The sequence below is a fragment of the Arachis ipaensis genome, chromosome B6 (genome assembly GCF_059453495.1).
Source record: "Arachis ipaensis isolate K30076 ecotype BB chromosome B6, ASM5945349v1, whole genome shotgun sequence".
NCBI classification, from domain to species: domain Eukaryota; kingdom Viridiplantae; phylum Streptophyta; class Magnoliopsida; order Fabales; family Fabaceae; genus Arachis; species Arachis ipaensis.
Window position 1 is genome coordinate 125,833,133 of NC_142441.1, and position 18,908 is coordinate 125,852,040.

Here is an 18,908-nt window from a genome sequence, read left to right on the forward strand (position 1 = left end):
AAAGAAAAACTGAGCATATAGTTATTTTTGTGAACATAAGAGAGGAAAAAAACAGAAAACAAAGAAAGAAAGAAAAAGACTAGTGACGGAGGAAAAATGTCGGTAAAGATATTTACAAAAAAATCGCGTTACAAGTATAGTTCTAAATCGATAATTAAACCTCAATCAACGTTTAGATTGTTTGTCACAAATACAAACCCAATAAAATTAATCGAAATATTCAAACTTCGGGTCGTTTCTCAAGGAATTGCAGGGAACTATGTTTATTATTGGCTATGGAAAAGTATATTTTTGGGTTTTGTAATAAGAAACAAGAAAGTAAATTGGCAAGAAAATAAACTAATAACTAAGAAAGCTCTTAGTTATCATCGTCAATTGTGATGGTAAATATGAATTGCCTTCACTTAATTAACCTCTAACCAATGGAGGAAGGTTAAGTACATACAATAAACTTGAGTTCACAAGCCCTAGTCACCTCATAGTGAGAGACTAGCTTTAGTGAAGTTCAAGTTAACCGGCAATCTTCAATCACCAATCAACAAAAGACTTTTGATAACTCAAGAGTCTCTAAATAATCAATCTGAGTCAAGAACATAAAAATCTAAATTAAAATCGACCCAAACATTTTATCAAACACTTGGAAGGCACAAAATAAAAGTATAAAAAAGTAATAAGAGAATGTAAAATCTAAGACCAACAATTGCAAGGAATCAATAACAACAAATGAAGAAAGAAGCAGTAAACATGAAATATCTCAAATTGCATTAAAAAGAAATTGAATCTAACATGAAGAGTTCATAAACTAAATTGGAAAAATGAATAAATCAACAAGAGAAGATAAACTAAGATGCTAGAATAATAGAATGTAGAAGAGAAACTAAATTAAAGCAAGATGGAAATCCGAATTGGAGAAGAAATAATACTAAAAACCCTAAAACCTAGAGAGAGGAGAGAGCCTCTCTCCCTAGAAACCTACATCTAAACCTAAAAATTGTGAATGAATGAAAATTGTATGATTGATTCCCCTCATTCGTCTCACTCTGCAACCTCTAATCTTCATTTTCGGGCTTGAAATTGGGCCCAAAGCAGTCCAGAAATTACCCCCAGCGAATTCGCTTTACTGAGGCACGTGATGCGTGTCACGCGTACGCATCGCTTGCCTGCTGCATCGGTCACGTATACGCGTCGTCCATACATGTGCGTCAAGGCCAACTTTCCAAAACTTCAATTTCTTGTGTTCCTTCCACTTTTGCATGCTTCCTTTCCATCCTCTAAGTCATTTCTGCCCTATAAACCCTGAAAACACTTAACAAACATATCACGATATCGAATGATAATAAGATAGGATTAAAAATTAGCGATTTTAAGGCCTAAGAAGCGTGTTTTCAATCATAGCACACAATCAGGAAGAAAATTTAAAAACATACAATTTACATGAATAAGAGTGAGAATAAATGACAAAATTCACTCAATTCAATCCAAAATATACCATAAAATAGTGATTTATCAACTAGCTCATATCTAAGGTTTGGTTTGGTAAAGCTTTTTGAAGAGGTGTTTGTGCTTTTTAAAAGCTCAATCTCCTTATTTTGTGTTTGGTAAATCAAAAAGACTATGTGCTTGTACTTGCAGCTTTTAAAAGATCGAGGTATTTTTGAAAGCACCTAAAATAAAGCTTTTTAAAATTGGCTTGTACTTTTTAAAATTGGCTTGTACTTTTCAAAATTTAAAAGTCTAATATAATCTCATATGTTAACTAATTTCAAATTTAATACTTACATTTATGTCTATTATAGTATTTTTAAATTTTTAAAGCTATTTTACCAAACGCAATTGATGTTGTTTGTGTTTATTAAAAGCTATTTTTGATTTGATTAGTTTACCAAACATAAATACTACAACTCTTAAAAAACCATCTTTTAAAAATGGTGTTTGCTACGGTACGATGATAAATTCATACGTACCGATATATTTAAAATACGGACAAGTAATAACAAGCCACGTGGAATTTATTTTCCACATCAGCATTTAATTTTTTTTTAAATATATATTATATCACCACTTTTACTAATACACCCATTTAATTAAATTAAAATAAAAATATATTTTTTATTTAATTTTATAAAAAATCTTAAACATCCTTCATTTATTTGATTAGACAAAAATACCCTTTTAAATTAATCAAATTTAAAAATTCAATTAATCCTAATTTTATAATTTCAAATAATTGAAACAAGAAAATAAAAATATATTAAAAAAATAAAAAATCAAAATTGTTCTTCATCTGGGTTAAACATATTAAAAAAACAAAAAATCAAAATTGTTCTTCATCTGGGTTAAACATATTAAAGAAACAAAAAACCAAAATTGTTCTTCATCTGGGTTTAGAAACCCTCCACTTCACGCCTCTGAAGGTTTCAGTATTCTTCATCTTCTTCTCTCCTCTTCCTATCCTCTCTCTCTGTCTTTCTCTGCTCGATCTCTCTCATCTGTCTCACTGTGCGTCGCACGCAAGATCTTTCCCTCTCTCCTCTCTTGTCTTGCAATCGAGGTCATCGTCGAGTCATAGAGCATCGCCATCTTGCGCGTTCCAGAGAGCGTCGCCTTCCTCCTGGTTCTAAAGAGCGTTACCTTCCTCTTGGTTCCGTCTTCGTCACTGTCTTCTTTGCCGTCTTCCTCATTCTTCATCACTGTTGTCAGCCTCTCCCTTCCGATAATTTCCTCCTTATGATTTCTTTGATTTGAATTATTATAGCATTGGTGTGATTTTTGTAATTAGGGTAATTTGGTTTGATTTATGTGATTTGATATTAGTTGTTAATTTTGACAAATTGTTGAATTCTTATTTTATCTGCATATGTTTCTAAAACTGTGAATGTAATTTTTTTAATAGAAAACTTAATTTAGATCACAATAGTTTCATTTTTCAGATGCTACATAGTGTCTTAATGCACATCTAATTTCATTAGAAACAAATCCTTGATTAGCTTTTGATGACAGAAAAACAATTGGATTGGTAGATCCTCTGATTAGATATATCTTCTAAACTTCTGTTGAATACTACCAAGTCACATGGTGCACTCTTATGGTAAAAAAAATGAACAAATGAAACTTGCTTTCTAAATCGACATGAAATGCATAAAGCTTTCAATCATGTGGACAAGATGGCAGCCAAAACTTGTTAATAGAGATACAAACAAATCAAGCTTATCTACACATTAATTTGATTAAGTTTCAGGGACTGTATTGAGGTTGGGATTAAAATGGAGCAGTGACCAATGCTTCATTCTATAACTAAATGAAAATGAAGAAATGAATTCAAAAGCCTTAAATACATCATTAAACAATCCGAATTCTACTGGGTCATAAAGTTAAAATGAGTTCATGAAGATAATATTAAATTTTACATTGGAGAAAATGATAAACCTATTTATATCAATTGCCTTGTTGTACCCTGAAGCTTTCTTCTTTCTCTTATTCCTTTTCTTTTGAGCTCTAAGTATGTGGTCCTTATGATGAGAGTCTTCATTTGCTTCATTGGTACCTCCAGCTTCACTTTGTCCCAAAGAATTTCGGGAATCAGGAGTTTTTGATTGGTTTTGACTTTAGAAAAGTCACATAATGCGATTGGATGTGAATGTGATGCTATTGATATATTTCTTTTCATGGAGTTTTGCGATTGATGTGAATGTGAATGAGATTAGATATTTTTCTTATAGATCTATGTACTTATATAGTGATATTATTGCTAATTGTTAATGAATTGAACTAAACTTTTTTTGTTATTATACATCACAAAGATTGTAATGAAGTCAAATTAATTTCCATTCTAAGATTCGAACTAGCCCTGCTTGAGCATTTCCTTTGGATGGTAAATGACTAGTTTTGTTTATCAATTTATAAGAGTTTAATGAATCTAATCTGGTTTAAATTCTACTGATGTAATTCAACTTGTGAAATGCCTTTTATTCTGTAGCCTAAACCCCTGAAGAATTTGAATGTATCAATCTGTCAAATTTGTGGTGAAACTGTTGGATTAACAGACAGCGGCGATGTCTTTGTTGCTTGCAATGAGTGTGCATTTCCAGTTTGTCGTCCTTGTTATGAATACGAGCGAAAGGATATACCAGTGTTGCCTCCAGTGCAAGACTAAATACAAAAGGCACAAAGGTAAGTTTACTTTGTGCATATGTGTTTTCTTTTTTTCTGTTTTGGACTCTGATGATCCTTTGTCTTAACTTTGAATTGAACTGAAAGAATCATCTTTGGATTTTAGGGAGTCCTCGAGTGGATGGAGATGAAGATGTGGATGATGTTGATGATTTGGCGAATGAGTTCAGTTATGGCCAAGGAAAGAGTCCCAATAATGCAATCTCTCATAGTAGAGTATCATAAATTCATAACTCTTAATTCCATTGATAAATTCTTGGTTTCTGATTGATTATGTCACTCATGGAAGGTCTAGGCGCAGCATGAAATGTTGCTAATGTGACAAAAGGATCATCTGTGGTGATATTTGGTCTCGGAACTGTTGGCCTTTCTGTAAGTACAGGGAACAACTCTGTCTGTCTTAACTTTTCAGTTCTCAATTAATTACAAATTATCATTTTCAAACTACAAGATAATTTATGAATTCTCCTTTAATTAGGTTGCACAAGGTGCAAAACTAAGGGGAGCATCTCGAATAATTGGCATGGATAAGAATCCACAGAAGTGTGAAAAAGGTGCCAAAATCAGTCCTGAAATCGATCTGAATATTGTTTTTTCACCTAGCACAATCCTTGGTTCATTATTTGTTATTGTGTTTGTTATTGTCGCAGCAAAAGCTTTTAGATTTACAGAAGTTGTTGACCCGAGTTCCTACCAAGAACCTATTGCTCAGGTTGTTGTTTATCTCATCAGAAAATATCCAATTTAACCTTTCAGATAATATATATATGGTCATATATCATATCAAATAGCTGCTGCTAGGTTAAGACTTACATGTCTGTGAAACAAGTTTATTTGTAACAATCGTTTATATGTTAAAAATTTTCAGGTTATTAAGCGCATTACTGATGGCGGAACAGATTTTTCTTTTGAATGTGTAGGCGACACTGACATGATAACCACTGCATTGCAGTCCTGTTGTGATGTAATACTCATTATAGCCAAAACTCTCCTTGTGAAATTTAAAGGCTTTTATTTAATAGACTTGAATTTTATTCTACATTTTTTCCCCTTTTTTCTCCTAGGGATGGGGTTTGACAGTAACACTTGGTGTGCCAAAGGTGAAGCCTGAGATGTCAGCTCACTATGGACTATTCTTAATGGGAAGAAAACTCAAGGGATCTCTATTTGGAGGATGAAAACCTAAATCTGATCTTCCTTTATTAGTAGAGAAGTATGTGAACAAGGTAATAGCAAGAGTACCGTGATAATTTTGTTTGATCATTGCTTTGTCTATATTTATTTTCATGTGGAACATGCAAGTCTTCACTTCAAGGCCTCACTCTCTCATAACTTTTAAGTTCCAAACTCCAACCTACTTTTAATTTGATATTTCAGCAAGAAATATGTACTAATATGATGTTTAATATGCAGGAAATTCAAATTGATGACTACATAACACATAATTTGCCATTTGATGACATTAACAATGCTTTTGATCTCAGGAAGGAAGGAAAGTGTCTGCGTTGTGTTATTCACATGCCAAGATAATTCCTGTGGATTTATATTAGAATTTTCTTTCAAGGAAAATGGTCCAAAATCCAATCATTGTAGAAGGAACTAATATAAGAGCTATTCTACTATTATAAGAGTTATTCTCCTTAATTTTTTTTAAAAAATTGAATTGCAATTCTTTAAAAAGATAATTTCTAGAATACCCTTTTTGAAATATGAAATATTTTATCTTTCCTCCAAGGAATATAGAAACTTTATCTAGCGGTTATAAAAAGTTACACATCAATCTTTTAGCATGGCATAACTTGGTATTTAGCATTAGCACCAAAAGGATGTAAAATGGCAGCAACTCATTGCACAATAAAAATTAAGGAGACTGAACTATAACTATATGTATTTCAACCAAAAAGTATATAGGTTGTCTCCTTTAAAAAGAACACTAACAGTATTTTCATAAGTTAGAGTCAGATAAGGAAGCTCAACACAGAGCAGCAACATTACATTATTTTCATCCATTATTCAAATGAACTGAGCTAAAGGTTGTAATCACAAAAAGATGAAACTATAAAAACACCCTTTTTGATATTTATGATAGATAATCAAAGATAGGATCCCCAGTGTAGAGGTGGAAGCACCTTGATTCCATGACCACCAACAGCTCCCTTGGTAGTTCCCAAGGAGCACGGTATGAGTTCATATCATCCTCCATTACTAAAAATCTATGCCAATACACTTAAAGAGGTTGCTTTTGCAAGTGCACTTTCTCCTTGTTGAATCCATTACCTAATCTTCAGTCAAATCTTCCCAACTTCTGAACTGACAGCACAGGATAAGTAATCTTAGACTAACTTTTCACATGACAATGCAGAGTTTATTGTGAAGTCCAAAGCATACAACTCAGATACAAATATTTACAGTGAGAAAGGACCAAGAATGATACAAAAACACTGGACTATGTGAAAGGTCTATGCCACAGTTTTTCCAAGATCATCAGAGCAATACAGTGGTTAATGTGCCCTTCACATGACAAGTACAGTCTGCAAGCACCTTGAAGATCCCACTGCTGGTTACATCAGCAGACAGGAGACATTCCATTTAAGTCCCCCCAATAGACATCAAACTTGAGAGGTTGGAACTGAGGAAAGAAAGCATTGGTTGAATTTTTATCAGTGGTAATGAAAAATTCCTTTTCAGTTGGCATTATGCTCTGAATATTATCCTATAGTTGCAAAATTTTATGTTGTTTCCAAGATTTAGACTTCTCTGAACAATAAATAGCTTTATTATTACCAAACTAATAATGATAAAAATAAATAGCTATATTAACAGTTCTTTAAAAAATTGGTTGTGTTTTTAATTATTATTTATTTTTACATTTACAGATAAACTATTCTTTCTGTGTAATACTCATTTAAGAAAAGTGTAAAACTATGTATAGATATCGGTAAGCTAAAAATTTAGTTTACAAATTAAAGTGTAGTTATAGTTACTTGAGCTCAAGTATCTCTATGCGACACTTCAGCTAAGCCTAAGTTTTTATTATCTCAATGCTTATGTATTTGTTATAAACATCTTGCAAGCAGATGCCAATTACCGAAGTCTCATCATTCTACATTGAACCAATTGAAATTGAAAAGTACCCTTCACTAGAAATTGGTTTCAAAAGAACAATTTGATAATGGAATGGAATAAATTTAGAAAAAGGATAATTTCGTAAGTTTCTTTCCTCTTGCCCATTTTATGTGTCATTGACAAGATAACACTGTTACCTGATTTTCTATGTGAGAATGAATGCCTCAAAACTTGTCAAAAATTCATGAAACTAGTCACCAGTTAAGGCCCTTGGTCTATGCTCAATAGTATAAAGTGACATCCCTGTTCGTGAAACTGCTCTGACAAATGCCATATTTGCAGTTAAAGTGGGAGCATGCCAATGATCACCAGTGCCAAAGACAATTTTATTTTTCAATGCCAGCTTCCTTGTGGTTGGGAGGCTCATCATGCGTTCTGAAGGTGTATCAGGAATAATTCTGTGGTGATCCTTCAGTTTGTTATTGCAAATATTATGCTAAGGATTATCAATTTAAAAAATAAAAAAAAGATAATCAATAAAGAAACTTTTAAGGGTGAACTTCGCAACAAATAAAAGGTTAGGAAAAAAGTCCCTTAAAAGTGTAACTGCATAAGTATGTTCAAACACGCCTAATAATTTCGTAAAATAGATGATGTATCCATGATTAGAAAACTAATACATACTAAAAACAATAATTTTCCATTGCAATTTTTTTTTCTTTTCCAAATATTAAACTGGGTGAGATGAAGATACTATAGCTCATTAAACTAACCTGAGGCAATTTGTTAGCTTCTCAGCTGAGTTTCTCATTGGGTCCTCCACACATCAATACCAACTCCTTAAATTCCGTATTAACACTCTCACAAATTATTCCTGTCTTTCCATATAAGATTTTACCAAATTGTACATGGATTGGACTTTCAAGTTCGGACATTACCTGGCAATAAAATTGGGCAATGATTTAGCCAATTCACTTGATGCCGATAAAAGCCATAATAGTTTATGAAGCTATATAAAATGTACATGTTTACCGCATGAAATTTCAGTCCCTAATTCTTCACCGAAGGTGAATAGGTGATCATCAAGACATTCATAAAAATCACAACCTCCAACAATTAATAATATTTCCAACACATATTACCCTAGCATCTTATGTAATATCAGTACTAGGTGCTAATACCGCATATCCGAAACAAAGTTCAAACACTTTGTCGTATCCTCATTCCTTATTCACAAATTAGTCCTTAAAAAATCATTCATTACCATTATTAACATATTACCATAACAAGACAGCTATTGACACTAAGACATCAACCAAATACCACAACCTTCTCAGATCTCAATATTAACCACCACTTAAAAAAATGACAATGCTCACCTATCCAACAAAGTGCTACACATTCTTGTAAATACAGTTAGTTAAAATAATCCAAAGACATTGCAAAAACCAAAAAACACTGAAAATGTTTACCTTGTCACGCATCTTATGACAGGAGATTGGTATGAAGAAGAGGTGTGCCTGATCCGGATCGAGGGTTTGGAACCTACTCTCCCGAATGTTCTGGAAGAAATATCCCTCACTGGCGTATTTCCCAGTGAGCTTCCTAGGTGTTTGATAAAATGTCTTGGGATCTCCATCAGAATATATACAAACCTTGAACTTCATCATCTCCGCGTAGTTCAGCTTGAAAACCCGTGGTGAGTGGTATATATCAGACAACTCTTCACCTCCTTCTTCCTCATCGTTGCGTTCCTTCACTTCAGGATCCACTAGCTTCACTATGGAGATCTTCGAGACCAAAAAATTAAATTTTTTTTATCAATTTTTTTTTGCTGAAAAAAAGAAAAAAAGAAAAATTTTAAAAATTAAAAGGAAGAAGAAAAAACCGAGCATTCAGCAACCAGAGCAAAATTAAAAGTAGGGCCACTAACCTTCGACGGAGACACGGCGGCAACCGGCGACACGACGGCGAGAGCAAAGACGGCGGCAAGCGGTGATCCGATGACGAGCTGCTCCAAGCCACAGATAGAGAAGCCAGCGAGGATGGGGACGACGTGCCGAGCTACCTGGGTTCCGGACAGAGGGAAGAGGAAGAAACGAAAGCGCTGAGCCTGGGGACGCCGGCGGCAAAGAACCTAGGGCTAGGGTTTTGCCGTTTTGGTGTGCTTTAGAGGAGAGGGGAGGGGGCACGAATGATATTAGGGAAATTGGAGAAGATGAGGAACAGATTGATTTTTTATTTTTTTGATATGTTTTGCTTTGCTTCAGGGGGACGAATGATTAGGGGAATTGGAGAAGACGAAGAACGATTGATTTTTGTTTTTTTTATATGCTTTTGTTTTGTTGTTTAAATTAATTGAAACTATAAAATTAGGATTAATTGAATTTTAAAATTTGATTAATTTAAAAGGATATTTTTGTCTAATCAAATAAAGTAAGGATGTTTAAGACTTTTTATAAAATTAAATAAAAAATATATTTTTATTTTTATTTAATGAAATGGGTGTATTAGTAAAAGTAGTGATATAATATATATTTAAAAAAGAAAAAATTAAATACTGATATGGAAAATTGAAGGATTACCATGTGTTCATAATACGCAGCGGAAGAAAAGAAAGTAATCCTTAAAGATATATTTTGTGCTTAAACTTTATTCCAATAATAATATATATATCAGATCTAAATACCTTTAGACACTTTAGTAAAAACTTTATTCTTCGATTGTACGAAGCCTCTATGCGTATCCACACCGAGACCAACCTTTGCTGTCAACTCTTTGACCAATGGACATCTGATCTAAATTGAGGAACCTATTGCAACTCTTTACACACCATAAAATTCTTCTCCAAGAATTAGGCTCACATACATTTATGTGCGTAGAGGTAAGGGAATAAAACTCTTGTGTTTTATTCTCATCTCATCACTTTCCTCTACTCTTGGCATACATATATATAGTATGAGATTTGTTACTGATTTTAAATTTGAATCTCAATTCAAATTTAAATCATATCTTGAAATTCCAAATCTGACTCCTTCAAATTTTATGAATCATATCATAACAATTTAAAATAGAATCAATTAGGATCTTCATCCAAATTTATAATTCAAATTTAGAAATAAAATAACTAATTATTCTCAAATCTCATTTAATATTCTCAATTATCATACTATTATTATATTCTTGGTGCTAACAAAAAATATAATAATATTCTATTTGAATTAATATAATTATTTATTTGATCAAATCAAATTAATAATTAAATAATTCTACAGCGAAGATTAGAACACTTGTTAGTGTGTGACCCCATAGGTTCAATACTAAGCGGGTAGTAAATTAGTCATACTAAATTTACTAATCAAGGTTGGCGTCTAGCAACACTCCTCAACAACCCGATAGTATGAAGTAATATATTTTTACTAAGAACCTTAGAAGAACAAAGTATAATTCCTTCCATCTTTCCAGCTCTTGGTTAACCTTTAGAGTATGATTTAATTGTCAAATTCTAATTTGTTACCATTATTATAATGAACTGTGAATGACCTAAGAAACTCATTTCTTCATTCATTCAATCCCCTTGGCCAATGTTTTATTCATCTCAGTCATTATAATCAGAGCTCAAACTCTTTACCGAGAGTTGACGGATTCCTTATTGACTAATCATTAATTCTACAAGTATTTAAATCATACCCAATATCTATTCAACTAGCACCCTAGGGTATTAAGTGTCCGGAATCAAAGTATAATAAATACATTGTTAATTACTATGATAGTCGCAGGTCAAAGGAAACTATATTACTATGTTCATCTTGAGAATATCCTATTGACAAATATACAGTAATTATAACCATTAGGAATTCCCAAAGTGAGTCCGTTCAATGGTCATATCTCTATATGCACCATCTATATATTTAATTTAATAAATGAGATCTATTAATCTTCATCCAATGAAGACCATTATATATATATATATATATATATATATATATATATATATATATATATATATATATTGATCGTTCCGAATTATTAATCTCCTTTTTAATAATCCAATGACCAAGAACAATTTAGATTAAATTATAAAAGATTCATCTCTCAATATTGTCATCACTATCACAATGATAAATCTCTAAATTTAATCAAGGACGTTATTAAATTAATATTTTAATATAATAACAATAACAAATTATTTAACACGTGATTGATTGGATTGTGGTCATACTATTTATTCCCAACAATCTCCCACTTGTACGAGAGCCAATCATGATAGATTGGATCTTGGGCATACTATTATCACAATAATCTCCCACTTGCACTAGAGCCAATCAATCATGTGTATAATTTTTCAATGCACATTTGTGTTTATCAAAACTCTTTTGACCTTAAACACCTTAGCTCTTGAGCATATGTGCTTGACTTTTTTGTAAAATATGCCTAATGTATAATAAATATCACATTTTCTCAAAACATGAAATCTCCCACTACAATAGTGCGTAATTTTATTTTAAGGACAATCCTTATTGAACATGATTATAAAAAAATCTAAGTAACCATTAGATCTATCTTTATAGAATTGTATCATTATACAAATAGGTTACTTGTTCAAAAAGTTCGTTTGACGATCAAACCTTTTATACTTTCAAGAGAAAGTATATCCTCTGTTGAGTGGTATACAATTCTAATAAAAGTAATTGCACTCCCACTCTTCTTTAAGATGGAATCCCTTTTCTAAAAAAGAGTTTAACCTCTTATCACAGACACTTTATTTCTGATAAAAATAATCTCATTATTTCTTTAGAGTAACCAATAAATCTCATTTATCGGACCTAATATCAATTCTATTGTTGTGCAATCTCTTAACACACATAAGACATCTTCAAACTCTAATGTTCTTGAGTTTCAGCTTATGCCTTTTTCATATCTCATATGGGTAAAAAATTGATTTAGTGAGGAATTTGTTAATTTAGCAATATTTCTAAAATGTAGTCCAAATATTTAACAAACAGTGATATTCAACGAAATCAAATTTCATGTTTCTTAAACATAATGGAGTACATAGAGTACTAGTATTTATGCACGGAGAGAATCTCATTTTCTATTTAATAGAATATCAATTGGATATTAGAGATTTTACTTTAAACTCTTATAATAAAAATACTTAATATTTTTATTATTGGTCAAACCAACCCTTAAGAGCAATTTTGATTCGCATCCTCAATACTCATATTGAGTTTTTCCAAAAAGGCCACAAACCTTAATCATATTAAAGCCAATTATAAATTGTTTACAACAAAATAAAACTCCAAAAATGCTTGCAAGAACAATTCTCGCTAAAGCCATTTGCCGAATGGCATTCCAACTTCTAAAATTGTTTAATTCAAAATATATTGCCCAATACTCCCACTAATTTAAATAAAATCTTTGATAGTCATATTATCTTACTTTGGGCACCATACATCTTCTCAAGATGTTCAGTAATAAATAGTGGGTATATGCTTTTGAAATTAGAACTCATGGTTGTTAAAACAACCTATGTAAAATAATATTACAAATATTTCACAAGTTTTGACCATTCCAAAACCAATTTTATTGGAATATATTATTTCAGTAGGATTATCATGTAATCCTTTCATAAATAAGAACAATTCTCAATTTGTAGCCAATTTGTTACTTTCAAGTATGCCATACGAAAGATGGATATATTTAAAAATCTAAAATATGAAAGTAAACAAGAAATCTATATTTCTGGCAAAATTATTTAGAATCGTGAATGAGTAACTTGGTTGTCAAGTTGTTACTCATACCTATTCTAAATAAACATGATTAAATTATATCCCATATAATTATAATCCCAAATAATTATCTGGTTGTCAGACAATTATTTAACTGAATTCTATTTTATACCCCTAGGTTGTCTAGTTTCAAGTATAAAATTAATTCTCCTTATACATCATCATATGCATAAATAAATTCTATCTTTGAGTACAAGTCTCCTGATTGTCAGGTTGCTGTAACACCCTACCACACTAAGCTTTACGCTTAAGTCGTAAAACAAAGGTGGTGTGGTATTACGACCTCTAAAATAAAATGAGTACACATAATAGCAGAAGAATTATAATATGCTAGGAGTCTTGAAGAATAGGGAAAATAAAAGTTGCGAAATAAAAGTGCAACGCTCAAGGAACGAGTTACTTGCGTGCTAAGAAAACCATAACTATTAAACATAAGATAACAAAAGTAGGAATAGAGTGCCAAAGATACAAAATAACAAGCTCCTAACTCAGCCTGCGAAGTCAATACTGGTCGGAGAATATTTACACATATATACATACATATCCAAAACCCAAAAGTACATATACACAATCCTGCCTCTCCATAAACATCTAAGAGGATTAAAAAGAACAAGTTATGCAGAGAGAAAGCTAAGTACATATTTATACATCACTGTACAACAAAACTACCCAGTAACCACTCCGCTTCAAGAGTCCAGACGCCTAACGAGATGCCTCTCGACCTGCATCTGAAAAACAACAACATAGTATGGAATGAGAACCGGAGGTTCTCAGTATGGTAAAGGTGCCACACACATAATATATAAGGTCCTGGGAATGCCAGAGGCAATCTTAGAACATCGAGACTCAGATTATAGAGCTTAAAGTATTAAACAGGAGCCATAAAAGGTGGTTTTCTAAGATTATTTAATCCTAACTTAACTTAACCTTAAAATCTAAGTCTCATACTGCCATTCCTCCATACCTCCAACTCCATCATGCATTTTTACAGACAATTAAACAGATAAAGGCAAGCACAAGAAGGTTACAGTTACTGCAGGTAATAAATACACATTTAACATGGCAAGTACACATAGGCACACCCAATTAAAGCACAAGCAAGTAATTCAAGTATTATGCATATGATGCATGCCTGTCCTATGGCTGATGAGGCTCATCTGTCTGTTATCCAGCCAACCAGACAAGTCTGAATTGTTCTTAGACTGTCCCCCGACGTGCATTCCCAAGAGTCTATGCATAGCTTTTTCTCAAATAATCAATATTGCTCAATAGGAGTAACATTCCCAGGAATTTATATAGTGCCCGGTCACACTTACATCGTAGGGTCAACAGAGTATCGAGTTTTCAACCTGGTACACGTGGTGGCAAGCCACAGCACTTGATCCAGGGAATCTCGTATCTCAGATTATTCAAATTCATAAGCCATATAAATAATTCAATTATAATTCATTAACATCCACATCATTCTCAATCGCATCTCATTCATCATTATACGTCAATCATATTCAATCCTTATCCTTCATTACCACACCTCCCATTCCGTCCATCAATAGTTCCAATTCAAAACATAATTCATTCTTTTCTAAATGAATCAAATTTAAAACATGCTCATTTTCTTAACAACTCTAAATCAAACCATATAACCTTTGAATCTAAATCTTTTTAAATAATCATATAAACAAAATCTCTAATTTTTATAAAATTTCGGCAGCATCTTCTCTAAAACTCAGACTTTGCCACCCTTTTCGGGTCCAAACCTGCTTTCTTTTCAATTCAACATACCCTTCCTCATCATCATAACAGTCACCACAATAAATCTACCTCAAATCAATAATTATACTCATACAATATTCAAATCCAACAACCAAAATTCAACTAAGGATCATAGTTCACTAATCCTAGGTTTCTAACACAAAATACCTCAAATCAATAATTCACCAAATCATTAGTTAATCAACAAGCACCAAACCAACCATGTTCATCAACAATAACATTCAACCATAATTCTCTCCAAATTAACATAACAACATTCACCATCCAAAATTAATAACTAATTATCCAATAAAGTTCAACCAAATATATTCATCGACAAATTACTAAACATTAAACATACACCTGCATTCCAACTTATCCTATGGTCGTCTAGCCTAAGTTTTCACAGAATATTATATATTAAATGCAAGAAACCTAAACCATACCTTGGCCGATTTCCACGTAACGACCAAAGCTATTTATTCAAAACCAAGGCAGCCCCTCAAAACTCAACTAATTCGCTTCCTCCAAGTTCTAGTATTCACAATTTCAAGCTCCAATTATTTATTCACAACCCAATACACATTCATAACACATATATATCCAATTTAATACTCAAAGCTCAAATTCAATGAAAATAAAATAGAATTATCGTATCCTCACCTTACTCAAGCTTCACATAAGCAAGAGTGAACGTTTTTCTCAAGCTAATTGGATCTTAAAACATCAGAAATCAAAGAAATTCAACATTCCCACTCAAAATTCAAAAATTGGGGGAAAAGAAGACTGAGTGTGAAATAACGAGTTACCTATGAAATTGTTCCGGTAGAAACGTAGAGCTCAACACAGTGAACACATGGCCGCAAACGGTGCGGCGATCGGAGCTCGGACGGAGGAGTTACGTCAGTTGGAATTTCACCGTAGGGTTACGGGATTCCTTTCTCTCCTTTCCCCTGCAACTTCAACGTTGCTGAAATGAGGAAGAGGAGGACGTGGGTCCTTTTAATAAACTGGTCCGGTTGGGCCCATGGCCTGATTTGGGCCCGGTTCAGCCCGTTCGGTCCAATCTTGGACCGTTTTCTTCGAAATTAGTGTCAAAATTCTCGTTTTGATGAGCTTTATCCTAATTTAATATAATATTCACATTTCTAATCTTTCTTATTAAAAATTAATTTATTGACTAATTATCTACTGATTTAACTGGGGTTTACATCCTACCCACCTAATAAAGAATTTTATCCTCAAAATTCAAATTCAGTTACCTGAAAAGAGATGTGGATAGTCCTTTCGCATATCTGATTCGAGCTCCCAGGTATGTTCTTCGATACCAGCTCGACTCCAAGCTACTTTTACCAATGATACTTCCTTCCCGCGTAATCGTTTAATACTGATGTCATCAATTCTCACTGGAATTACTGTGAGTGTTAGATCTTCTCTCACTTGGATTGGTTCTGGTTCTAGAACATGACTTGCGTCAGGAGTATACTTCCGAAGCTGTGATACATGAAACACATCATGCAGATTCGAAAGATATGGCGGTAAGGCAATTCTATAAGCTATCGGCTTAATTCTTTTCAGGATCTCAAACGGTCCAACATAACGGGGATTCATTTTCTTAGTCTTAATAGCTCTTCCCACTCTAGTGGTTGGTGTAACTTTCAGAAAGACATGTTCTCCTTCTTCGAACTCCAAAGGCTTTCGCCTCTGATCAGCATAGCTCTTTTGGCGGCTTTGGGCTATAAGCATTCGGTTACGAATCTTCTTTACCTGTTCAGTAGTTTCAGCTATCATCTCAGGCCCTAACAAACTTCTTTCTCCAGTTTCATACCAACACAATGGAGATTGACATTTTATGCCATACAGAGCCTCATATGGAGCCATTCCAATGCTCGCATGATAGCTATTATTATAAACAAATTCTATTAATGGCATATACCGATCCCAGCTCGCCGGCTGGTCCAAAACACAAGCTCTTAGCATATCCTCCAAGGTCTGAATAGTTCTTTCTGACTGACCATCTGTCTAAGGGTGATACGTAGTACTCAAGCTTAACTGAGTCCCAAATGCACGCTGAAAAGCTCCCAAGAATCTTGATGTAAAGCGAGGATCCCTGTCAGATATAATGGTAGAAGGCACGCCATGCAACCTGACAATCTCTTTAATATACATTCGAGCTAATTCTTCCATTGTACAACTTATTCGGATAGGAAAAAAGTGAGCTGATTTTGTCAGTCGATCCACAACCACCCAAATAGCGTCACAACCTAATCGGGTTCTAGGCAACCCTATCACAAAATCCATTGCGATACTCTCCCATTTTCATTGTGGAATCTCCAAAGGTTGAAGGGTCCCTGATGGTCTTTGATGCTCAATCTTAACCTTCTGACACGTTAAACATATAGATACATGCAATGCCACATTATTCTTTATACCTGGCCACCAGAACGTCACTTTCAGATCCTGATATATTTTGGTGCTCCCTGGATGAATTAAAAACCCGCTTATGAGCTTCCTTCAAGGTACTCGGTCGCAGGTCTCCAATATTTGGCACAATAATCTGGTTCTTGAACCTCCACAAACCATCCTGTCCTTCTGACACTCTCTACTGTTTTTCATGTTCAACTGCTGGTAATATCTTACGTAACACTTCGCTGTCTTGATGAGCTTTCAGAAGTTCTGATTTAAATTCACTTGAAATCTGTAACTGACTTAAACACAAAATTCCAGATTTTTCTCTAATTCTCAAATTCAAGCCTTGAAATGCCCTTAGTAATTCTTCTTCCCGTAGCATCATCCAAGCTGCATATAAAGATTTCTGACTCAAGGCATCCGCCACAACGTTCGCTTTTCCTGGATGATAATTTAATTCAAAATCATAATCTTTCAAAAGCTCAATCCACCTTCTCTGACGCATATTCAACTCTTTCTGCTCAAAAAGATATTTCAAACTCTTATGGTCTGAGAAAACATGAAACTTAACACCATAGAGGTAGTGCCTCCAAATCTTTAAAGCAAACACAACAGCAGCAAGTTCTAAATCATGTGTCGGGTAGTTCATCTCATGCGGCCTTAACTGCCGTAAGGCATATGCTACAACATTCTAGTGCTGCATCAGAACGCACCCTAAACCCTTCAGTGATGCATCACAGTACACTTCAAACGGTTTACTTAGTTCAGGCAATACCAACACGGGTGCAATAGTCAATTTGTGCTTCAACGTTTGAAAACTTTCCTTACACTCCGGAGTCCAGACAAAAAGCGTATCCTTCCTAGTCAACTTAGTTAAAGGTAAGGCGAGCTGTGAAAATCCTTTAATGAATCTGCGATAATACCCCGGCAAACCTAGGAAACTCCTGATCTTTGTCACTAAAGTTGGTCGCTCCCAATTCATCACTGCTTCCACCTTAGTAGAATCCACAGCTATCCCCTGCTTACTCACCACGTGGCCGAGAAACTTCACTTCACTCTTCCAGAACTCACATTTAGATAACTTAGCATATAACTTCCTGTCTCTCAGAATTTGCAGTACAGTTCGGAAGTGTTCAGCATGTTCCTCTTCAGACTTAGAATAAACAAGAATATCATCAATGAAGACAATAACAAACTTGTCCAGATACGGTCGAAAAATCCTGTTCATATAATCCATAAATACTTTCGGGGCATTAGTTAACCCAAAGGACATCACTGTATACTCATAATGACCATAACGCGTCCTGAAAGCAGTTTTTGGTATATCCTCGTCTCTAACCCTTATCTGATGATACCCGAATCGCAGGTCAATCTTAGAAAACACACCGGCACCCTGTAACTGATCCATTGGATCATCGATTCTAGGCAACAGATATTTATTCTTCACAGTGATCTTATTCAATTGCCGATAATCGACACACAACCGCATACTCCCATCCTTCTTCTTTACCAGTAACACCGGCGCTCCCCACGGAGAAACACTTGGTCGGATAAAATGCTTACCCAACAGATCTTCCAGCTGAGCTTTCAGTTCAGCCATTTCTAAAGGTGACATCCTATAAGGAGTAATTGAAATCGAACCAGCTCCATCCACCAACTCAATTGCAAACTCAACCTCCCGATTAGGTGGAAATTCATTAATATCATCTGGAAACACAT

At 33.9% G+C, this 18,908-nt stretch overlaps 1 pseudogene; it reads left to right on the forward strand.

The window, feature by feature from the left end:
* Nucleotides 1-4,052: 4,052 nt before the first annotated feature.
* Nucleotides 4,053-5,700, forward strand: LOC107648390 (alcohol dehydrogenase-like 6; annotated as a pseudogene).
* Nucleotides 5,701-18,908: the final 13,208 nt, after the last annotated feature.